The sequence below is a fragment of the Engystomops pustulosus genome, chromosome 10, assembly GCF_040894005.1.
Source record: "Engystomops pustulosus chromosome 10, aEngPut4.maternal, whole genome shotgun sequence".
Lineage (NCBI taxonomy): Eukaryota > Metazoa > Chordata > Amphibia > Anura > Leptodactylidae > Engystomops > Engystomops pustulosus.
This window is the reverse complement of record NC_092420.1, coordinates 66,864,685-66,886,409: the sequence shown is the minus strand read 5'-3', so window position 1 is coordinate 66,886,409 and position 21,725 is coordinate 66,864,685. Positions and strand designations below refer to the sequence as shown.

General features: G+C 42.9%; 1 long non-coding RNA gene across 3 annotated transcripts in view; it reads right to left on the bottom strand.

Annotated features, from left to right (window-relative positions):
* The window catches only part of LOC140104045 (uncharacterized), a 218,363-nt gene that overhangs the window by 49,737 nt on the left and 146,901 nt on the right, over positions 1–21,725 (bottom strand). For all 3 annotated transcript variants that reach the window (XR_011850235.1, XR_011850234.1, XR_011850233.1), the window contains exon 3: positions 11,681–11,797. This is a non-coding gene — a long non-coding RNA (uncharacterized lncRNA). The remainder of the gene's footprint in view (positions 1–11,680; positions 11,798–21,725) is intronic.

The following is a 21,725-nucleotide window of genomic DNA, read 5'->3' as shown; positions in this document are numbered from 1 at the left end:
AAAAATTAGCATATAGCTACAATAAAGTTTTCTAAAAGACACCCGGGACGTGAGGATTAGCCCAAAAAAGGGCTATCCTCACGTCCCATTCACCACCTACCACCCCTTCTACCTTTTATAGGTAGAATCTGGGTGGTAGATTCCCTTTAACATCTGCCGTGTATGATGTTACCTATGGGTTAACAAAATAAAGTTCAGTCCTGGATGTGACTAGAGACATAAAGACTACTGATGAAATTTTATAATATCTGTATTTTACAATGTGAACGTATAAATTTAGGTTCCGGTTTGTTTGTAGGACTGGAGGAACTTAATGTGGAAAGCCCTTAATATGATCGAAGCACAAATTGTGATGGGACCCTCTTGACTATAACCTGGTCATCAAAGTATCTGAAGCCTTAATCAAAATGGGAGCATTTTGATTAAGGCTTCAGGTACTTTGATTAATATAGGTTCTGCATGCAGGGATGTTTTTGTTTGTGATTTGCATGTGATCGAAACTATTAAAGGAACTTCAGATACTGATGTGAATTAGGAAGTTATCCCTATCCTGTGGATTGGGTTTAATTTCCTAACCGGTAAGGGTGTGACAGCTGGGACCCCTACCACTCATGAGAACGGAACCCCCAGCAATTAGGAGAACTGGGATCCGTTCTCACAAATGTGTGGAACAGAAGGCTGAGCATGTGCCCCACTACTAAATTCAGTTCTATTGCATCGGCCAGTAAACCCAGAGCACATTATTGTCCTGCTGCCCCGCTCCATCCCGAGAACAGGATCCTACCTCTTATTACTGGTTCTAGCCTCACCAATTAGGAAGTTTTGCCCTATTCTGCATATTAGGGATAACTTCTGAAATTGGAACAACCTCTTTTAAAAGGTGAAATAACTTCTGTAACAGTTTTAGTTCAACCTTACTATAGCCCATTCATTTTACAGCTACATCCAACATTTTTCAGCGCATATATCCACAAGTGCACCGCAATGGCTCATAACTGATTTAATGAGCCATTCGCAGTTTCACCGTAAAAAATAGTCAGTACTTAGACATGCATGGCTTAATCTTTAAAACAAGCATATACTACTGGCAGGATCAGGAATGTTAAGTAAATATCTCAACACTCCTCAACGAGATAATCCTTATATATGATGGACATAAATATATCACAAACATTTACGAAAGGTAAAAAGGTCATGCATTACCATGTGCCTGGAATGTTTTTCTGAATTGGTCCAGATTTTTCTGCTGATTCCATTTTGCATTTTACTTTTAAAGCAAATCTATGAACTGTGACTGTTATCCATTTGTCTCCTTCTTCTAAAATTTACTTTTAAAATTATGCTAATGAGCCAGAAGGGCCCCTGGGGGATGTTACTAGAGTCCCTCCGTGCTGTAGATTCAAAAGTTGTTACACTGTGCAGGAGCACTTTCCCCCTCACATTGTGTGCTGAAACCTCATCTGCTGCAGTGAGACTACATGAGGCAGAGGGAGTGCAGGAGGAAACCGATCACAGGGATTTTGGTAATACCAGCCGGAGCCCTTCAGACTCATTTACGTAAAGAAAACCTACCACCACGTATCTACCTGTTAAGGTAGATCGGGTGGTAAGTGCCTCTGAGGATAGCCCTTTTAAGAGCTAATCCTCACGTCCCCTGTATCTTTTTCTAACTTTTATTTCCCTAATACCGTATTTTTCGGCCTATAAGGCGCACCAAAAATCCTTTACTTTTCTCAGAAATCAAAGGTGCGCCTTATAGGCCGGTGCGCCTTATATATGAACTTATACAGAAATGTACTACAGACAAGATGTACTGTACATTTACCAGTGTTTAATAGCTCCATCCCCAGAACTTTCCTGCACCTTCCCACACAGTATACAGGGTCCCTAGCTCCTGAAGTGCCCTGGCACCACAACTAACATTGTGCCCATCCTGCCCTCCCCTAGCACGTAGAGACCGGAGCTGCCATAGTGCCGACCACCAGGCAATCATCATCATCATCAGTTAGAAATCCCCCATACCTGACCGCCCTGTAACAGGGGAAAGAGAAGGAGCCACAGGGAACCCCACAGGAATAACACCCTGGCTGAGGAGGGAAGGAGAGGGAGCAGAGGGAGACCGCTTAACCCCTGCTGCATCACCCTGCATTAACCCCCAGCAGCCCATACCTCTGAGATCGGAGCTCTCTGACACGCTGAAGACAAGTTTCCCGGGAAGTGTAGCTGGCTTGAACTGTGCACAGGTCTGCCACCTGCTGGTCATTTTTAGGTACTGCATTTGATCCTGCGCCTTATACTCCAGTGCGCCTTATATATGAACCTAGATGTCTTAGCAGGCATTTATTAGAGGTGCGCCTTATAGGCCGAAAAATACGGTATGCTAATTTTCTAAAGAGGCTACTGGGGCGTAGAGTATCCGTAGCTGAGCCAAACGGGGTGGCTACTCCATGCCCCAGAGCCTCTTTTTTCCTCCTACTGGCATATCCTCATCTGCGAAGCCGTGGTTCTGCGCATGCACAGAAGTCCGGCTTCGCGGTTTAACAACAAAAAATCCAAATCCATGGGGCTATACAGATATATAGAAGAAGTGTGCGCTGTAGTAATTATTAAGGTAAAATTAGCATGTTTTTCCTAGATAAAAATGATTGTATATGGTGTGAGAAAGATTGCACCAAAATGCAAAGTGTGAACATTATTTACCGTTAGCTGTTTTGCCAGATCAGAGATTCTTCCTATATTGCACCATTATGTTTCATTAGGTTTAAGTGAAGATGTTCTGGACTATTTACTCGTAAACTACATGATAAACCTATTGGCTTAGATTTGCAGACCCTGGGGAAGATCTATTAGTGTGCGTAAGCCAATGTCTTGTAAGTCTGCCCCCGATGTAGCACCCACTTAAAAATTACCAGAACATTGTGCAGCAGTTACCAGTGGGAACTGGAGAATTTTAAGATTATGAATTTGGAATATCTATCTTTTTCATGTTGTCTGTATTCTCTCTTGTTTCTATAGTAACACAATGGAATACTGTCTGAGGAGTTGTTCCGTGTTGGCCTCTCATTGGAGTTATGTTTGGTTATTGGGCCTTTAGTGAAAAATCGAGGTTGGTTTCGGATTTACAAAAATAATAGAAACAGACATTTCTCCTAATAATTACTGTGTAGCTGTACTCAAACTGGCCTGAAATGCAGTTCTTCATTCAAATTAAAGAAAATCAACCACTTAAGAAAACAAAAAAACCCCCTAAAAATAAACAGCTCCGCTCCTTATCTTGATACTGGCGATGTCCGTCGCTAAGCTTGACACGCTTAGACATCACCTAGCAAAAGCAAGTTATAATAAGCAGCCCAAAGTGCAAGGACAAGATGTCCGGCGCTCTGGGCTGCTAATAATGCACATGCCTGCTCCTCCCTCTCCCAGCATGGGAGCGAGGTGCAGGAGCGTGCATTTTCAAGCAATGGACAGCACCAGGATAAAGGTGAAGAGGATCAGAGGAGAGTATTTGTAGGCTTTTTTTTTTAAAGTGGTTAATGTCCTTCAATAAAAATTTGCAGTTATCATCTGCACTATTCATTTATGTAATTTTGTCAAAAAAATCCATGGCTGTGTTTTATTTCCCTGTCTTCTTTATTAAACCTGTTCACGCTCTGAGCCGTACATGTATGGCACAGAGGTGCGGGTGCTGCATGCAAAGGGCTCACGGGCTGAGCCCTATTCCTACACAGGTGGTAGCACCAATAGCTGGTATTAACCCTGCTGATGCCACCAGAGGCATTTAAAAGATGGCGGTGCCTGGGCACCGCCATCTTATTTCTGATGATATTCCAAGGAGCATTAATTGGTTGCTATGACAGACTATCTTCGTCAGACCCAAGGCTATCTGGTTTCTGCAGTTTCGTTACAATGAACCAGTGGCTCATTGAATGGTAATGAATAATGAATACTATGCAAAAATGCCATATTCTGCATAATACAGTAGTATTGCACTATATGGTAGGAATGATCAGACCTTCTAGGGTTAATATACCCTAGAGCAGTGATGGCAAACCTTTTAGCGACCGAGTGCCCAAACTACAACAAAGACCCGCTTATTTATTACAAAGTGCCGTAGCACTTACAGAAATTTAATTTGTGATTTATACTCCCTTCTCTGTCACAGTTTTAATTGATACCAACACTCTGAGGACACCAATAAAGCAGAAAATAGTCCCAGGTAGAGCTGTCACTTTAATATACCTCTGTGCACAGCAAGTCCTGGGCTGTCTTGGACTGCAGGAAGATACCTGGAGTCATTTCTGGTGATGACCTGAGTGCCCACAGAAAGGGCTCTGAGTGCCACCTCTGGCACCAGTGCCATAGGTTAGCCATCACTGCCCTAGAGGGTCTAAATAAATGGTAAAAAAAAAAGTAAAATAAATAAAAAACTAAAAATTCAAATCACCCTCCCTTTTCTTTAGAACTATTAATATAAACCGTAATGAACTGTAAAAATCACAAACGAGTAAGGTATCACCACGCTTCGAAATGCCTGATCTATCAAAATATAAAAAACGATTATTGCTACTGATGAACCGCCATAACATAAAATAGCGGCCAAATGTCCAAATCGCTTTTTTGCCATTTTCATCATGTTTGGAATTTTTCCAGCTTCCCAGTACACGCCATGGAATAATAAATAACGTCACAGAGGTAAAGAGGTATTTGTTACACAGAAAATAAGCCCTCACACAGTTCTGTACAAACCCTGCGCCTTTAAGCAATTTCATCTTTCTGTCCTATACACACTGACGGCCAAGAGATCAAGGGAACCTCATAAGGTGTCTAATGGCACTTTACAGACAGACCCTGGATAGTCTAATCTCTTTAGAGAGCTGTTATGTCAAATAACATAAGACTGGCGTCCCCATGGAATTTTATATATGCGCATTTTGGGGGAGATTTATCACTAGTCGTATGTAGTTTCTTGGCGTTTAAATTTTGCAAATGTTTTTTGAAGGTTTTTTTTGTAGTGAAAAAAAAACCTGCAACTCTCAAGTCACGCAATGGTGGAAAAAATCCACCACCGCAGTATATATCATATTATTTTTCTACTTATTTAAACCCTCTAGGATACTTTAACCCTAAATCACGGGTGTCAAAAATAGGGCCAGCAGCTTCAGAGCTGGCGCCTACAGCGGGCGCATACAGGAGCAAAGATAAAGAGGACAGCTGCTTTGGGGCAGTGGGGAAGGTGAGTTTTTTTTCCACAGGAGGTGAGTGGGCGCTGTGGCTGGCTGATGTGGGCACTGTGGATGCTTGGAGGAGGGGGAAATGAGGGGCATTGTAGCTGCTGGGTGGGGGAAATGAGAGGCACTAACTGCTGGGGGGGTGAGGGTCACTGTGGCTGCTGTAGGGTAATTAGGGGCATTATAACTACTGGGTGAGGGAAATGAGGGGCACTGTGGCTGCTGTGGGGAAATGAGGGGCACTGTGGCTGCTGTAGGGTAATTAGGGGCATTATAACTACTGGGTGAGGGAAATGAGGGGCACTGTGGCTGCTGTGGGGGAATGAGGGGCACTGTGGCTGCTGGGGGGGAATGAGGGGCACTGTGGCTGCTGGGGGGGAATGAGGGGCACTGTGGCTGCTGGGGGGGAATGAGGGGCACTGTGGCTGCTGGGGGGGAAATGAGGGGCACTGTTGGTTGGGAACACCTACTGGCCATGCCAGTGTCTGAGGCCGCATTCACACGTGGCTATTGGATGCTTTTTATACTCTCTCTTCCTGCGATCACCTATTGAAATAATATTGCGTTTGTACCACATTTAGTAAATGCAAGCGGAGTCCTATTTGTTTTGATATGCAACACAATCAACACGTGTGAACAGTGCCTCATGTTATTGTTATTTAACAATACGTTCAGCTTTGTGGTTACCCTCATGGGGCTGATTGTAATAGTAATTCTGTATAAATTGCAATTGCGTAGTACAGGCGGTCCCCTACTTAAGGACACCCAACTTGCAAATGGCCCCTCGTTAAAGACAGACCCCTCTGCCCACTGTGACCTCTGGTGAAGCTCTCTGGATGCTCTGGGCTGGGGCTAGAGCAATATACTGAAGGACTGGATCTATATCCAGGGGGCCTGGAGCTAGGTTCTGCGGAATAATGGCCTGGAGGGGGATTGTAGGACTGGTGCTTGCACAGCTGTGTCCTGAATATTTGGGACTGACAGTCTCTCCTGCATAATTTCACGTATTAATGCAGCCAATTGCTCTCTAGTAGCACCCTGCATGTTGCTGGTTTACAAATCACAGTCTGGTCTGTGTGGGGTTTTTACCTTTTTTAATTTTTTTTTTTTTTTACCAATGGGCTTTTCCCCTCCTCTTCCACGTTCAATTGTTCCAAACTTGCTGAATTTTAATGTTTTTTGTGCAACTTTTGGTTTTAAGGTACCTGCGTATTACCTGTGCAAAAAAATCGTAAAAAGGCAGAGATTGCGCAAATGTTAAACATACGTGTGACTGCTGTAGTCTATTCGCATAGAGCACACACAAAACCATGTGTGAAGAAGATAAAAGGATAGCGTTTTTGTCTGAATGGTGGCTTATTCTTGATGAAGATTCCTTCATCGTGTGGAACTCTAAAATTACTGGATTGTTTTTGAAACCCTTGGAGATGGTAACAAGAACTGATATTGTGTAAGAAGAAGAGCTTAGGTCCAGAGGTCGCATTAACGCCTCACCACGCGTCATAGACGCGTGATGAGGCGCCATTACCCCCCAAAATAATTGCCATGTGTAAAGTTACGCTTGGCAATTATTCCCTGTAGCGCGAAGGCTGAGCGTTTCAGCTGAGCGCGCGCTGTGATCCCTCATTTCCCTCATTTGCAGCTTGCGCTGAACCGCTCAGCCTGCGCGCTACAGAGAGACCTGGAGTGAGAGCACCAGCCCCGGGGGAGACATGTGGGCCGCGAAGTTGCTGCTCCCCGTCCTGCTCCAACTCTCCCTGCCCACAGCTGCCTACGTTTGTGATCGACGCAGTGCCGGGTGAGTGTAGTGTGTTCAGTGTTGTGAGTGTAGTGTGTTCAGTGTTGTGAGTGTAGTGTGTTCAGTGTTGTGAGTGTAGTGTGTTCAGTGTTGTGAGTGTAGTGTGTTCAGTGTTGTGAGTGTAGTGTGTTCAGTGTTGTGAGTGTAGTGTGTTCAGTGTTGTGAGTGTAGTGTGTTCAGTGTTGTGAGTGTAGTGTGTTCAGTGTTGTGAGTGTAGTGTGTTCAGTGTTGTGAGTGTAGTGTGTTCAGTGTTGTGAGTGTAGTGTGTTCAGTGTTGTGAGTGTAGTGTGTTCAGTGTTGTGAGTGTAGTGTGTTCAGTGTTGTGAGTGTAGTGTGTTCAGTGTTGTGAGTGTAGTGTGTTCAGTGTTGTGAGTGTAGTGTGTTCAGTGTTGTGAGTGTAGTGTGTTCAGTGTTGTGAGTGTAGTGTGTTCAGTGTTGTGAGTGTAGTGTGTTCAGTGTTGTGAGTGTAGTGTGTTCAGTGTTGTGAGTGTAGTGTGTTCAGTGTTGTGAGTGTAGTGTGTTCAGTGTTGTGAGTGTAGTGTGTTCAGTGTTGTGAGTGTAGTGTGTTCAGTAGTGTGTTCAGTGTTGTGAGTGTAGTGTGTTCAGTGTTGTGAGTGTAGTGTGTTCAGTGTTGTGAGTGTAGTGTGTTCAGTGTTGTGAGTGTAGTGTGTTCAGTGTTGTGAGTGTAGTGTGTTCAGTGTTGTGAGTGTAGTGTGTTCAGTGTTGTGAGTGTAGTGTGTTCAGTGTTGTGAGTGTAGTGTGTTCAGTGTTGTGAGTGTAGTGTGTTCAGTGTTGTGAGTGTAGTGTGTTCAGTGTTGTGAGTGTAGTGTGTTCAGTGTTGTGAGTGTAGTGTGTTCAGTGTTGTGAGTGTAGTGTGTTCAGTGTTGTGAGTGTAGTGTGTGCAGTGCTGTGAGTGTAGTTTGTGCAGTGCTGTGAGTGTAGTTTGTGCAGTGCTGTGAGTGTAGGTTGTGCAGTGCTGTGAGCGGTGAGTGTGTGCTGTGAGCGGCGAGCGTGTGCTGTGCTGTGAGCGGCGAGCGTGTGCTGTGCTGTGAGCGGCAAGCGTGTGCATTATCGAAATTTTCATACTCCTCCTCGGGTAAAAATACTCCTCAAAAATGGTGAGAGGAGTATTTTTACCCTACTGGAAAAATGTTAGTGCGACCTCTGCTTAGGTCACATTAATTTATTATGACTTGTGGATCTGTCCTACTGTTTGTAGCTTGTTTTTGTTTAGGGTGCAACACCTAAAGTTTTAAAACTTTTTTTTTTTAATGTTATGTGAAATGTTCTCTAGGTATGGAAAGAGTTAATCACTACCCACCTTATCTGTCTGAAGTTGTTGGACCTTAGGTGACTTGCAGATACAATACTCACTAAAGGTAAGGTATGTAAAGTACTTTCTTACTTATAACCTCACACTTAGAAAATCTGCTCTGATCTTGTCCAGCCGTTATAATCCTGATAGGTTTAGTTTCATTGTCATCAAGCAGAGATAGATCTCACATGCTGATTACTCACAGGCTGCAAACAGACCATCGGCCTGTAGTTTACTGCCGAAAACAGCCCATGGTCATGGGCATGTACAGAAAGTAATCGCTGTTGGCCAATGTTAAAGGACAACATCATAAGCTATATTCATTGCAAGAAAAAGCTTAAAACTTTCCGTATTTAAAAACTGCTGGAAAATTTCCACCCGAGGCTTATAATCAGTGATTGACCAATGGCGGTGGAGCAGGTCTCACCCTTGTATTGTAGAGATTCAATTCCATATTCAGACTCCACAATGATAATTTCTACACTACAGATTTTCAGCCCAAAGCAAAAATCTGTTTCTGCTGCATTTTCTTAATTTATTACAGCATGTGAATGGGATTTTTTTTCAGTGGAGTCAGCCATGATAAAATGGACCAACTCCACAAATATACAGTAAATGATGAAATTTCCTTTTTAATTGTCTGTTCTATTTCTGATCTTAGGATTTATGTCAGGGGTATACAATTTTTATTGGTCCTGCACCAATAACCAGCACCCTCGATTTGCCAACAACAGTACAACACAAAAAGTCACCTCAGAAACTAAATACTACAGTACGGCTATAAAAGAAACCAAATAATGCATTCAGACCACAATTGTGGAAACCCCAGAGCAGATTATAATACTGGAGAACCCAAAAAAGACAACTACTAATGCTAGAGACCCCCAAAACAGGCAAAAATAAATCCTCTCCTTTCCTGTCTGCTCTTCGCCTCCCTGCCCCACGCTGCAGCTCCATGTGCTGGTTGTATGCGCTGGCAAAAGGACCCAGGAGCTGTACAGTACAGCTGACAAGTAATTACCACTCCTGTGTCCTCTTAGAACCCAGAGCATAGCGGCCCAGGAGCCAAAGACACTCTTGTATATAAAATAGTGAGGAGCTCAACACTTCATGGGCTCCTGCACAAATGTTTGCTTCCGTCAGTTTTGGAAATTCTTATTAGATCCCATCAGTCAGCAAGGTGCGAGACATAACGGAAGGCTTAACAGGTCACATTTGGTCCATCGTAAGTGGGTTGTACATTCTCTTCTAGGCTTTTAGTAAGAGATGAATGTGTGCTGCACTTTATGTACATGCTCAGTACTGAAGCTCATCTGCTACAGGTCAGAGGAAAAGGCATTGGGAAGCAATGCCTGCACTCATGTTAGAACTGGAAGACTGACCAGGAAACCAAAGCTGTGGACCTGAAGTGCGAATTTGAGCTGTAATTGAGGATTTGGGAGCTGGAGTTGGGCGTTTGGCTAACAACACCACAGCTCAATGTAAGGAGGAGAGCACATTCAGTAGATGTAAATTTCACCATTTATGCAGATATGTTTTCCTCCACCGTCTGCATGGGATTTTTTTAATAAATCCTTCTGCCACAAGTGAAGTTATAAAAGAGATGTTGACAATCTCTAGTACCTGAAGGCTATTATCCTCCCTGTCTCTATATCTATTTTATTTTATAGTTTGTCATTGTTGGCTAAGTATTAGGAAGGTGAGAAGTGTTTTCACAAGGTGTTATTTCCACATGTGCAACGTATGAAGGGTGCTCAGCCCAATGACTTGTAACATTACTCCAACTAACATGCCAATATTCCTGTTTACTTGTATATTTGTAAATGTAAAAACCTTGGCCCTTAGTTTTGTAACATCTTTAAAAATAAATACCTGCAAATCAGAGAATTCACTGAAATTATCTGGTAAATAATAAAAGTTTTCTTTGTATACACTTTACAATATTTGTGATTGCAGTGAAATAATAGCATCTCTTTGAGGGTTCTTTAGAGTTAGACTTCCTTTTCCTATTTGACCAAGTTTTGGTATTTTAGCACTGAAATGGCCTGTGATGTATACAGCAGAAAAATATCTGTTTATATGAAGACTGACCCACCAGAGAATCGGAAAATTCTCTGTTGAGCTCTTAGTCTATCCTGATATTGGACTCAAATGCTACAGTAAAAGACAACCAATTTAGATGCTAGCAGGGTCTAATTCCTGAGGGATGGTAAAGGTTGGGGCCCCAAAAATAATTTCATCTGGTGGGCCAAGAAATCCAAGTCTGACACTTTTTGTAAGAATCATAACAGAACTTTTCTTTCTATTGTTGGTAATTTTACAGGAATACAAAGAAATCCGTGTGCCTATAGTATGACTCAAAAGACCATGTATGTATTGTCAGGACCTTTGCTTTTTATATTTGCTCATGTGATGAAGCACAAATTACACCAGTAACTCAAAGTATACAGGGCTTTAACATGATGCATCAGTCATCATAAACCCATTAATACAATTCATCTTGCCCTATAAATAAAATATGATGCTGAATAAGAAGCTGATCTGTATTAACAAGTGACCCCTGCCCCAACCAATACATTTTCCATTGCATAAATCCCATGTTTTATTGAATGGATTCTGCACGATCAATGTTTTCCACGTTTTAATTCAGCCCATTTTTCCACAGTGTAGAGATGGTTACCACTGGGATATAGAATGAATATTTAAATGAATATTTAAAGAACTCGCATTGTCTTTGTGTACATATATTAAGAGCGATAAATATCAATGTTCTATCTTCCAGGGCAATGCAGAAATTAAGAATTTATATGGCTTGTCCGTATGGGGTTTTCTAAAACATCAATTTACAATATTCAACAAATAGGAGATTTTGTGGTAGGAAATCGGCATCCCGATTTTACATTGGGAGATTTAGGAATAGAAGTAAGCAGCCAATACATTCCAATAAATCCATAGATAAATTCATAGAAATAGCCAGGATTCAGCTAGGGTGGTGGACTTTGGATTTTGTGGGTTCATCCTTCAAATAAACAGATCATCATATCATTCTGTTTATTTGCACAAATATAAAATTAACTTTCTAAAGACAAACAATAAGAACCCATAATAAATCTAACTGATAGTTATTAGCTCCACAAGCCAGGCCAGACCGATCCTGGTCATTTAAGTGGACACAAAGCCTAGGTAAACCAAAAAAGTTATGTTTTTAACCTGAATGCTGGATTATCTTCTTTTGTTACATGTGTAGATAGAACTTGTACTCCCTCTTTCTGAATGACAAGATATAAAAAGTAAAGTCATATTTTGACACCTTGGATTTTGATTTCATGACTAAATTACCAGAAAACCTTGAAGACTGCGGCAGGGTGGGAGTTTGTGTAATCCCTTTTCATTTTTGTGGCAGAGGTCTTCCTATTCTCCCTTACGGTCGAACCCAGACAAGAAGTGCTGAAGCTTCTGTGGAAAGCAAGAACAATGTAATTACAAACCAAATGGTGAGCCAGAGGTAGATAAGTATCTTTTATTTCTTAATATTACCCCTGCCCTGGCCTCTAGGGTTTTCCAGCCTGCTATACCTCTTTAACCGGTTAAGGACCGGGCCCTTTCCTGTTTTTTTCATGTCCATTTTTCACTCCCCACCTTCAAAAATCTATAACTTTTTTATTTCTACACGTTAAGAGCTGTGTGACGGCTTGTTTTCTGCGTAACAAATTACACTTCATAGTGATGGTATTAAATATTCCATGCCATGTACTCGGAAGTGGGAAAAATATTCCAAATGCAGTGAAAATGGTGAAAAAAACGCATTTGCACCATTTTCTTGTGGGCTTGGATATTACGTCTTTCACTAAGTGCCCCAAATGACATGTCTACTTTATTCTTTGGGTCGGTACGATTAAGGGAATACCAAATTTGTATAGGTTTTATAATGTTTTCATACATTTACAAAAATTAAAACCTCCTGTACAAAAATTATTTTTTTGATTTTGCCAACTTCTGGCGCTAATAACTTTTTTAGACTTTGGTGTACGGAGCTGTGGGTGGTGTCATTTTTTGCGAAATTCGATAATATTTTCAATGATATCATTTTTAGGACTGTACGACCTTTTGATCACTTTTTATAGATTTTTTTATATATTTCAAAATGGCAAAAAAGTGCCGTTTTCGACTTTGGGCGCTATTTTCCGTTACGGGGTTAAATACATTGAAAAACTGTTATCATAATTTGATAGATCATGCATTTTCAGAAGCCTCGATACCTAATGTGTTTATGATTTTTACTGTTTATATTTATGTCAGTTCTAGGGAAAGGTCTGAAATTTTTGTTTTTTTTTTTTATTATAATTTTTTTTAAAACTTTTTTTTATTTTTACTATTTTTCAGACTCCCTAGGGTACTTTAACCCTAGGTTGTCTGATCGATCCTATCATATACTGCCAAACTACAGTATGGCAGTACATGGGGATTTAACTCCTCATTCATTACAATGTGCTATCAGCACATTGTAATGAAGGGGTTAAAACGAAATAGCCTCGGGTCTTCGGAAGACCTGAGGCTACCATGGAGAGGGATCGCCGCTCCCCGATGACGTCACTCAGTGATGATCACAGATCATGAAAACGGGGGGTCCAATGGCGTCCCCGGTACCTCAGTCGGACCCCTCATTTCTCCTGGAGATTAATGGAGCAGAAAGCTGCGCATGACAATTCTGCTCCATTCATCTTTATGGAGCTGATGGAAAATTGCAGAGTACCGCAATCATCAATGAGACCCCTACCGATCAGCATGTTAAGCCCTATCCTGTGGATAGGGCCTAGCTTGATTTGTGGGAAAACCCCTTTAACTACCATAAGTGTCTCTCATTTGTGTCCAGTGTTGTCTTTTATAGTGGCTAATGTTTTTACAATGCCTAAAAAAGTAACCCTATTTCTTATGAAAATTAGGTCATTTGCGGCTAAGGAGGGGAGAGTCGCCTGAAGAAGTCTCCTTCATTTGAAGGACCTCGCATAATAAAAGTGTTCAACAAAGCCAAACACAATTATATGAAGTAGCCGAGCTCACGCGTGAGGAGCAAGAAATTGCAGTGTATAAATCATGTCTCATAATCGTGCGCCACACCTAGTGCTGGAGGTGATCGGGCACAGTACCGGAGATCACATACAGGGCCTAAATGTTTAGCATTCAATGTAGGTTATTTTTCTTTGCAAGTTGCAATAACCCAAAACCTGCTTAAGGTTCAAGAACTGCACATTCTTGCCCCGTTGTAGTCTATGCGATTAAGGAGAAATACCTCTGGCTTTGGATGGAATGATTTTAGCCAGAATTATAACGTATACAAAAAAAAAAAACCAATACATCCTCATTACTCATATGTGTGACACACAGGACCAAGTAAAAACTCATCTCTGCTGTTACAACCTGAGATATGTTGGTGTGTTCTTACAGGTTCTTACTGACACCTGACTCTGATGGGAACCCGCACAAAGTAGTAGTTACAGAAAAAATCCTGGCTAAAAGCTATGGTGGAAACCAAGCTTTTCTTCATAATCTCCCTTACTTAACTATAAACTGTCCTACTGCTACTTTTGGCATTAAAGGGCAATGGTGAGAGCGAGAGTCATAGCTACCTGCTAACATATGCCAGTAGTCAAGAAAACAGTAAGTATCTTGTCTGACCTCCAATTGCCTCACAACTCATCATATACAGTTGATTAATGTGCCAGGAACCATTGAATAATAGCATTTGTCCACTCAAGTTGGTTCCAATGACCTGCATTCAGGTGGATACAAGTTTGGACAGAAATTCTTTGTTTCATATATATGCAACATCCCTGCCAATGCAAGGCAGAGGAGTTGTTGCGAATAAGCTCCAAATATGTGTGATCTCCTCGTGGTGAGTCTGATCAGCTCCTCTGCAGGACACTATACATGTACCGAGGTAATTGTGCAGCAGTAGATTCTGCCTGAATAGGCAAGGGTTAATATTGTTTAATGTTTATCAACCAATGATGTTCCACTATTGTAACTGGAGTGTGATTGAAGAGGGAGACCACCTGACCAGGGGTTAATTAAACCCTTAGTCAGAAGAGGAGATAGGGCTCTTGAGTCCCAGCTCTTCTAGAGAGAAGACAGATCTCTTAGGCCCAGCTCTCACCACGTGAGGAGCTCCTAGGCCTCAGTAACTATACACTGAGTGACACAGGACAACCAGGAAAAAGCTGCAGCTTCCAGCATTGGACACAGCTACATCCCAGCCTGCCCCTGGATCCAGGCTGGTTACCCAACTCCTGAGGTTTCCTCTCCAAGATCACTCCAGTACTGCCTTTGTACAGAATCGGTTGGCTTGTTGCTGCTGTTGGTTCCAACACCTGCTTGCCCACCTGTGGAGCTCGGGCCTGCATCGGAGAAGAAGCCCGCAACAACGGCACCCCCGCAGCCTCGGTGAGGCCCTCCGCCAACATCTCAGAGATGCTGTCTCTGATCAGCGATGACGAGAGAAGGATGACCAAGCGGTGACCCACGTGAGTGCCCCATCTGCTGTGATTGTTAGCATGGATCCCATCGCTATCCATGGGCCAGGCCTGATCCAGGGGAGTACCCCGGCCACCTCTCCCACCGCAAGTGCGAACGGATCCCGTAGGTCCTCTGTGGTGGGGGGCTGAACCGGTGGATGAGCCCTATCCGGAGGCTCCGACGAAAGCTTCACAACGGGCAGCCGGATACCATTGGGGTTGATGATCTGGCTCCAGAAGAGCTGGAGGGAGCTGTGGCACTGCAACAGGCACCTATTTATCTATTCCTGGACCCCTCGTTGGTCCCTGGCTCTGAACCACCGGCTGGAGTAGCTGACACCCTGGAGGACAGCACCCCTGTTGAGCCTGCAGTACCTGAAGCTGCCACCGGGTGTCCCCAGCCATCTCCTGATGATTCTTCTACACAGGATCCTGCTCTGATTCTGGATCCTGCTGTTGCTGATAAAGAAGATACAGAGTAATCCCTGATGGGCTGTAGCCCTGACCAGATACTGTAAATATATTGTATACATGACATTTTTCTGCTACTCCCAGTTGCGCTGAACGCCCATATACCTCATAGAGCCAGAGACTGTCCTGAGACTCTTTTCCCCCTATTTATTATTCAGTCAAGAGACTCTCCTTGAACTGCTCACTTTTGTTATATGCTATGTTAGCATCAACCTCAACCTCTGAAGCAGAGATCTCCCCAAAGGACTCTGTCCCTCCACTGAAAAGGAGACCCTTTGTTCATTTGCACTTTTCCCCACATCAAGGGCTGTGCCCAGAAGATGGACTTTGTTTTAAAGGCCTTCTGAGAGACTTTTAGCCATACGCTACCAGGAAAAGTCTTTAGGGGACCGGGGTGTTCATTTAGAAACGCCTAGATGCCATACACACAGGGTAAGACCATCAGATGGCAGGTAAAATGTACTGTATGTATTGCATTATGAATTCAATGTCGTTTATTATAAATCATACAACATACACATTATTTAAACAAGAAAGACAAATCTTTCAAACATATACTTCTCCACTATCTAATACCTATATGGCACTTTACTGGGGGGGGGGGGCGGGTAAGGAGGGGTACAGCTTATAGACATATATAGTACAGCTTACTGACATATATATAGAAATATAGACATATAGCGGGGGAAGGGAGTAGAGCGGATTACGTCATACTCTCCCGGGCCATCCAAGGTGAAATGTTTATCAGCTAAGCAGAGGATGTCCTAAATAAGGCTTCAACTATTAATTATTCAAAGCCAACTTTAACCAACAATTCCGGTTTCGTTTAAAATTCTTGTTTTTGATTAAGCCTTGCTCCCACATAGAATTCTCATAGTGATAGCACTCATTCATGTTTTCTCTTATTATATCTAAATTGATAGAGTTTAGGGATTTCCACTGTTGAGCAATTACCAATTCCCCACCGCACATAGCCTACTAATTAACCATTTTTCTTTTTCGGAGAAAGTGCTGGTATAGATGTCCAGCAGGGCGATGGCTGGGCATGGGGGGATGGTTCTATAGCAGATTTTAGTGATGAACTTAAAAATAAATTTCCAAATATCAGCCGTCTGAACACAATCCCACCACATATGTAAAGTTGTCGCAGTGGCCGTACATCCCCTTCAGCAAAGATCACTATGATCCGAATTTATTCTGTGTAATTTTTGGGGGGTCAGGTACCATCTGGTACGAAGTTTAAATAGATTAGTTATGTAGTTTGTACAAAACAAGTTTCTGTTTGAATCCGCGATGGCCTTTAGCCATTGCTCTACAGATAACGTCAGATTTAATTCTTCCTCCCATTTCAACATATATGGCTGTTTACCCCTACCGTAACGGAGTATAATATCCTTATAGGCTGATGATGTCCCCCCAGTTCCTCTGACTGAGTCTAAAAATGTCAGGAACCTGGGTCTAGGGCATGCCCGCTCCACTAGAGAATCTTTTAGCAGAAGAGCTATGGAACTCAACCTATGATAGGTAAACCATTCTGAGATTGGTAGGTTATATTTCTGTCTCAATTCTTTAAAGGAAAGATACCTGACATCTTTCCTCATACATTCCAGGTTGAGAATACCAGCCCTAATCCAATCCGTCAGATCCAGACCTTCAGAGAAGGTTTGTAGTGATACTAAGTCTATGGACTTGGGGGAGAATTTTACCTTATCCCCCATAACTTTACAATATTTCCTCCAGGCATGTACTGTAGATTGGGTTGTCTCCAGGGTATCCAAGCATTTAGTCCCTAACCTTTTTTTCCCCCCTAAGTTCCAGAAATTCCCCTATCAGCAGGGACTTAAGAGTCAGAACCTTAGCCATTTCGATAGTTATCCACCTATCTTGCATCTCACTTCCCAGCCACCACTTCCTGATTGGATCCAACAGAGCGGCTTCTTGGTAACACGCTATATTGGGGAGACCAGCGCCTCCCAGGTTTTTAGGACAGTACATAACCCTCCTGGAAATTCTGGGTTTTTTATAAGACCTGGCCCAGAAAGCTATATATGTTTCAATATCCTGAATTGCTAGTCTGGGTAAAGGAGCGGGAATACTTTTAAGAAAATAGAGAATTACCGGAAGAATGTTTTGTTTAATGTAAAAGATTCTATCAAGTAGGGATATCACTATCGAGGAGCCCTTTTTACAGAGACTTTTAACCCTTTATAATAGCTGCTGGCTATTCAGTCTCTTAGTCTCCTCTAGACTCCGTCCTATTTGAATGCCTAAGTATGAAAAACTTCTTTTAGCCTTAATAAATTTAAATTTGTCAGTTATTTCCTGATTGAGTACCGTACTTCCATTAAATAGGAGAAAATTACTTTTACCAACATTCACCTTATAATATGCCATAGCCGAAAACTCCTCGATAGTGGTCCCTAGTATGTATTGCATGTACCTAAATGTATTACTATTTGTCGCCAAGGAAGAGGAGTTTTCGAACAAAAAGTCAGGCCTTGGTGCAAGGAGTGGATTACAGGACATGACACCAAACCTTTCCCTACTATACAGTTGGTTTAAGGGAGTTAGCTACCAACTGTCACATTCATTGTATTTGTGTACCTAGTCCAACACCAATCCAGGTGCCTGTCTCCAGGACCATGGGCGGTTTGTCCCCTACACTGCACATAGCCAGCACTTCCTTGAAAGTGCAACCTATACCATCCACACCCCTACCGGCTGTTATACACCTGGACCCTCTGGAGGCCATCTGCTCCTGGACAGCGTTGGTTCTCTTTACTCCCATCCGGTCCATAGCCGAGCCGTGGGCGGCTCTTTCAATTGCCCTGGGGGTATGCAACACCCCTGCCAATGCAAGGCAGAGGAGTTGTTGCGAATAAGCCCCTAATATGTTCCCCTAGTAGTGAGTCTGATCAGGTCCTCTGCAGAACACTATACATGTACCGAGGTAATTGTGCAGCGGTAGATTCTGCCTGAATAAGCAAGGGTTAATATTGCTTAATGTTTATCAACCAATGATCTTCCACTATTGTAACTGGAGTGTGATTGGAGAGGGAGACCACCTGACCAGGGATTAACTAAACCCTTAGTCAGGGGAAGAGTTAGGGCTCTTAGGTCCCAGCTCTTCTAGAGAGAAGACAGATCTCTTAGGCCCAGCACTCACCACGTGAGGAGCTCCTAGGCCTCAGTAACTATACACTGAGTGACACAGGACCACCAGGAAAAAGCTGCAGCTTCCAGCATTGGACACAGCTACATCCCAGCCTGCCCCTGCATCCAGGCTGGTGACCTAACTCCTGAGGTTTCCTCTCCAAGATCACTCCAGTACTGCTTTCGTATAGAATCGTTTGGCTTGTTGCTGCTGTTGGTTCGAATAAATAACTGAAAGTTACTTTTATGCACAACATTGCCTCCGTCTGGTCCCTGCTACGGCTGTATCACCATCAAGGGCGCCCCATCCACCATCTAGGGACACATACTACAGACTCTAAGGGCTGCCCCAGGGAGAACCAGTACCACAGAATCTCCCTCATCTATTTTCTTGCACACACCACCCGCTGGAGCCCTCCAGTCCCCATACCAAGCACCGTGACAAAAGCGTGTCTAGGCCGCAACCGCCAGCCACTCCGGTATTCTGGGCCCCGGCTGCCTCCAGGCCCCAAGAAAAGGCTAGGCTTCGTTGGGGGATTTGCATATATAAATTCTTTGGGTTGTTGCAGCAGCTGTCCTGTGGCCGGTCTCAGATGGTCTTGGAGGTGAAGATGTTCGATGTGGGGGTCCTGGGCTGATGTGGCTACATGTGGTGTTGTGGTGCCTGAGGTTGTGAGCACCGCCAGATTGGATGTACTGCAAAATTCTCAGAAAGACCTGTGAAGACTGCCTATGGTAGAGAAATGAACATTCAAGGCTCTGTGCGGTAGTACTATGACTCTAGAGCTCTGCTCCCCGTCAGGGCTTTGGCCCTTTAATAAATTTGTGAAGTGTTCTTATACACTGGTTGCTGTCTGTGACTTTTTGTTTTTAAAAAGCTAAAAGTCATAAATCTGGCTTTGCACAGTGTTACATTAGCACTGCTTCTATGTTTAACCCATTGAGGACTACGTCATTTAAGGCCTTTAGGAACTAACCAGATTTTTAAAAATCTGCCCTGTGTCATTATAAGAGGTTATAACTCTTTAACGCTTTAACATATCCAGGGTATTTTGAGATGGTACTTCAAATTACCATTTATACACAAGTATAAGCCGAGGTACCTAATTTTAGCACAAAAAAAATGGGAAAACCCCCTAGTATATACCATATATCCTCGAGTATAAGCTGAGTTTTTCAGCACAAAATTTGTGCTGAAAAACTCTAACTCAGCTTATATTTGAGTCTATTAAAAAAAATTAACACTGTACTCACCTTTCCAACGCCCCCAGTAGGTCCTCTTCTTGCTTTCAATGCTCCGGTGCCTCTTTGCCTCCTCTTCCGGCGCCTCACAAACAATGACGTCGGCAAGCGGCTGATGCGAATCCTTGAAGGAGACGAAGCATGAAGAGGACCTATTGGTACACTCTGAAAGGTGAGTACGATGAGTACAGTGAATCTCCGTGTCCCTGTCCCTAACATCATAGTGTGTGCAATGCCGTGTGCAGGGACCCGAAGACAGAGCCAGGGCTCCAGAAGACAGAAGAGGACCTACTGGGTGGTGTGAGAAAGGTGAGTAGGGTTTTTTTTCCCATAGACTTGCGTGTAAGCCGAGTTAGTTTTTTCAAGACATTTTTTGTGTTGAAAAACTTGGTTTATGTTCAAGTATATAGGGTAGTTGAAAAATTTGGATATCTTTTATTTGGTTATCTTATACATCATACTCTTCTATCCTCTAGTTCTGTTGTTTATAACAGCAGAAATGTAGTTGCAGCACACGTCATTTTCAGCGTTATAACAAAAACATGACCGAAGGAGCCTTGTGAACTTGTATTCCTATGGAAAACAGAACAAAGACTTTACTGTCACCTTCCATTTAAATTTTACGTTATGCACTTAATACTTCCATGGGCTGTATGAATATTATATCCCCTACAAGTCTGGAATCACTCCCTACATATGGTGCTAGAATCAGCTTCTTGGTGAATGGTGGATGTGTCCTTTCTGCTTTCAATCTGCAGTTTCAGGACCTTTGGAGGACCTTCAATACCTCCTGTGGACATGTGTATTTAGAGCAGGAACAGATTACATCGCCTGTACAAGGATTTAATGGGTGAAGGTCCTTCTCAGTATACAATTTGGAGGGTGGTTGAGCCTCCTCTATAATGATCCACTACTGGCTGCAGTCCATGTTTGTTTTCTTTTATAAATAATGGAAAAATGACAAAAGGAAGTTCAGTATGTGTAACACTGCAAAATGGACGGTGAATGGATCATCATGCAGCATTATTCAGGGTAAACTCTGTGACAAAGTTACAACTGAGATGTGTATAATAAGGATCTGCAGCAGCTGAAGAGTGCTGTGGCTTTCTGTAGCAGTTTAGGTGTGTATTATAAAGTCCGTCAGCAGCTGAGGGACGTATAATGATGTTCTGAAGCAGCTCAGGGGTGTATAACCCCTTCACGCTCTGCGACGTATATATCCGCCGCAGAGCTATATAGGGTGTATGAAAAGGGCCCACGGGCTGAGCCCTCTTCATACAGAGATGGGCTTTTCTGGACGGTGCTTGCACTGATCGCGGGTGTTACAGTTTATGCGCACGATGTATGCCAGCCGTACCGTAGTACAGCGGGCATACATCGGCGCTGCTTTACGGTGCCGTGAGTCCATAGAAGTGTATGGGGGACGTATATCGGCCGTATATACGTCCCCCATACATGTGTGTGAGTGTAGCCTTGAGCTTTTCTGTGCTGCTGGCAAAGTCGTTGGCGGCACTTAAAACGTGGCGGCGCATGAGCGCCCGAACACCATCAGGGGGGGCAGGTGCGATCGGTTGCTATGACAGCAGACCTGAGGCTGCATGGTTTCAGGAGGAGGAGCCAGTGGCTCATTGTAACGAATCACATGCAAAAACTCCATATACTGCAATACAGAAGTATTGCAGTATATGGTAGGAACTATCTGACTATCTAGGGTTAATGTACCCTAGAGGGTCTAAGAAATAGTGAAAAAAAAAGTTTAAAAAATGTATAAAATTCAAATCACCCAGCTTTCCCTAGAACTGATATAAAACATAATAAACAGTAAAAATCATAAACCCATTAGGCATCGCCGCGTCCTAAAATGCCCGATCTATCAAAATATAACAACAGTTATTACCGGCTGTGACCTCCAAAACAGGAAATGGCGCCCAAATGTCTAAAATGCGACTTTTACCCCTTTTTACATGACATAAAAAATGTAATTAAAAGTGATCAAAATGTCGCAC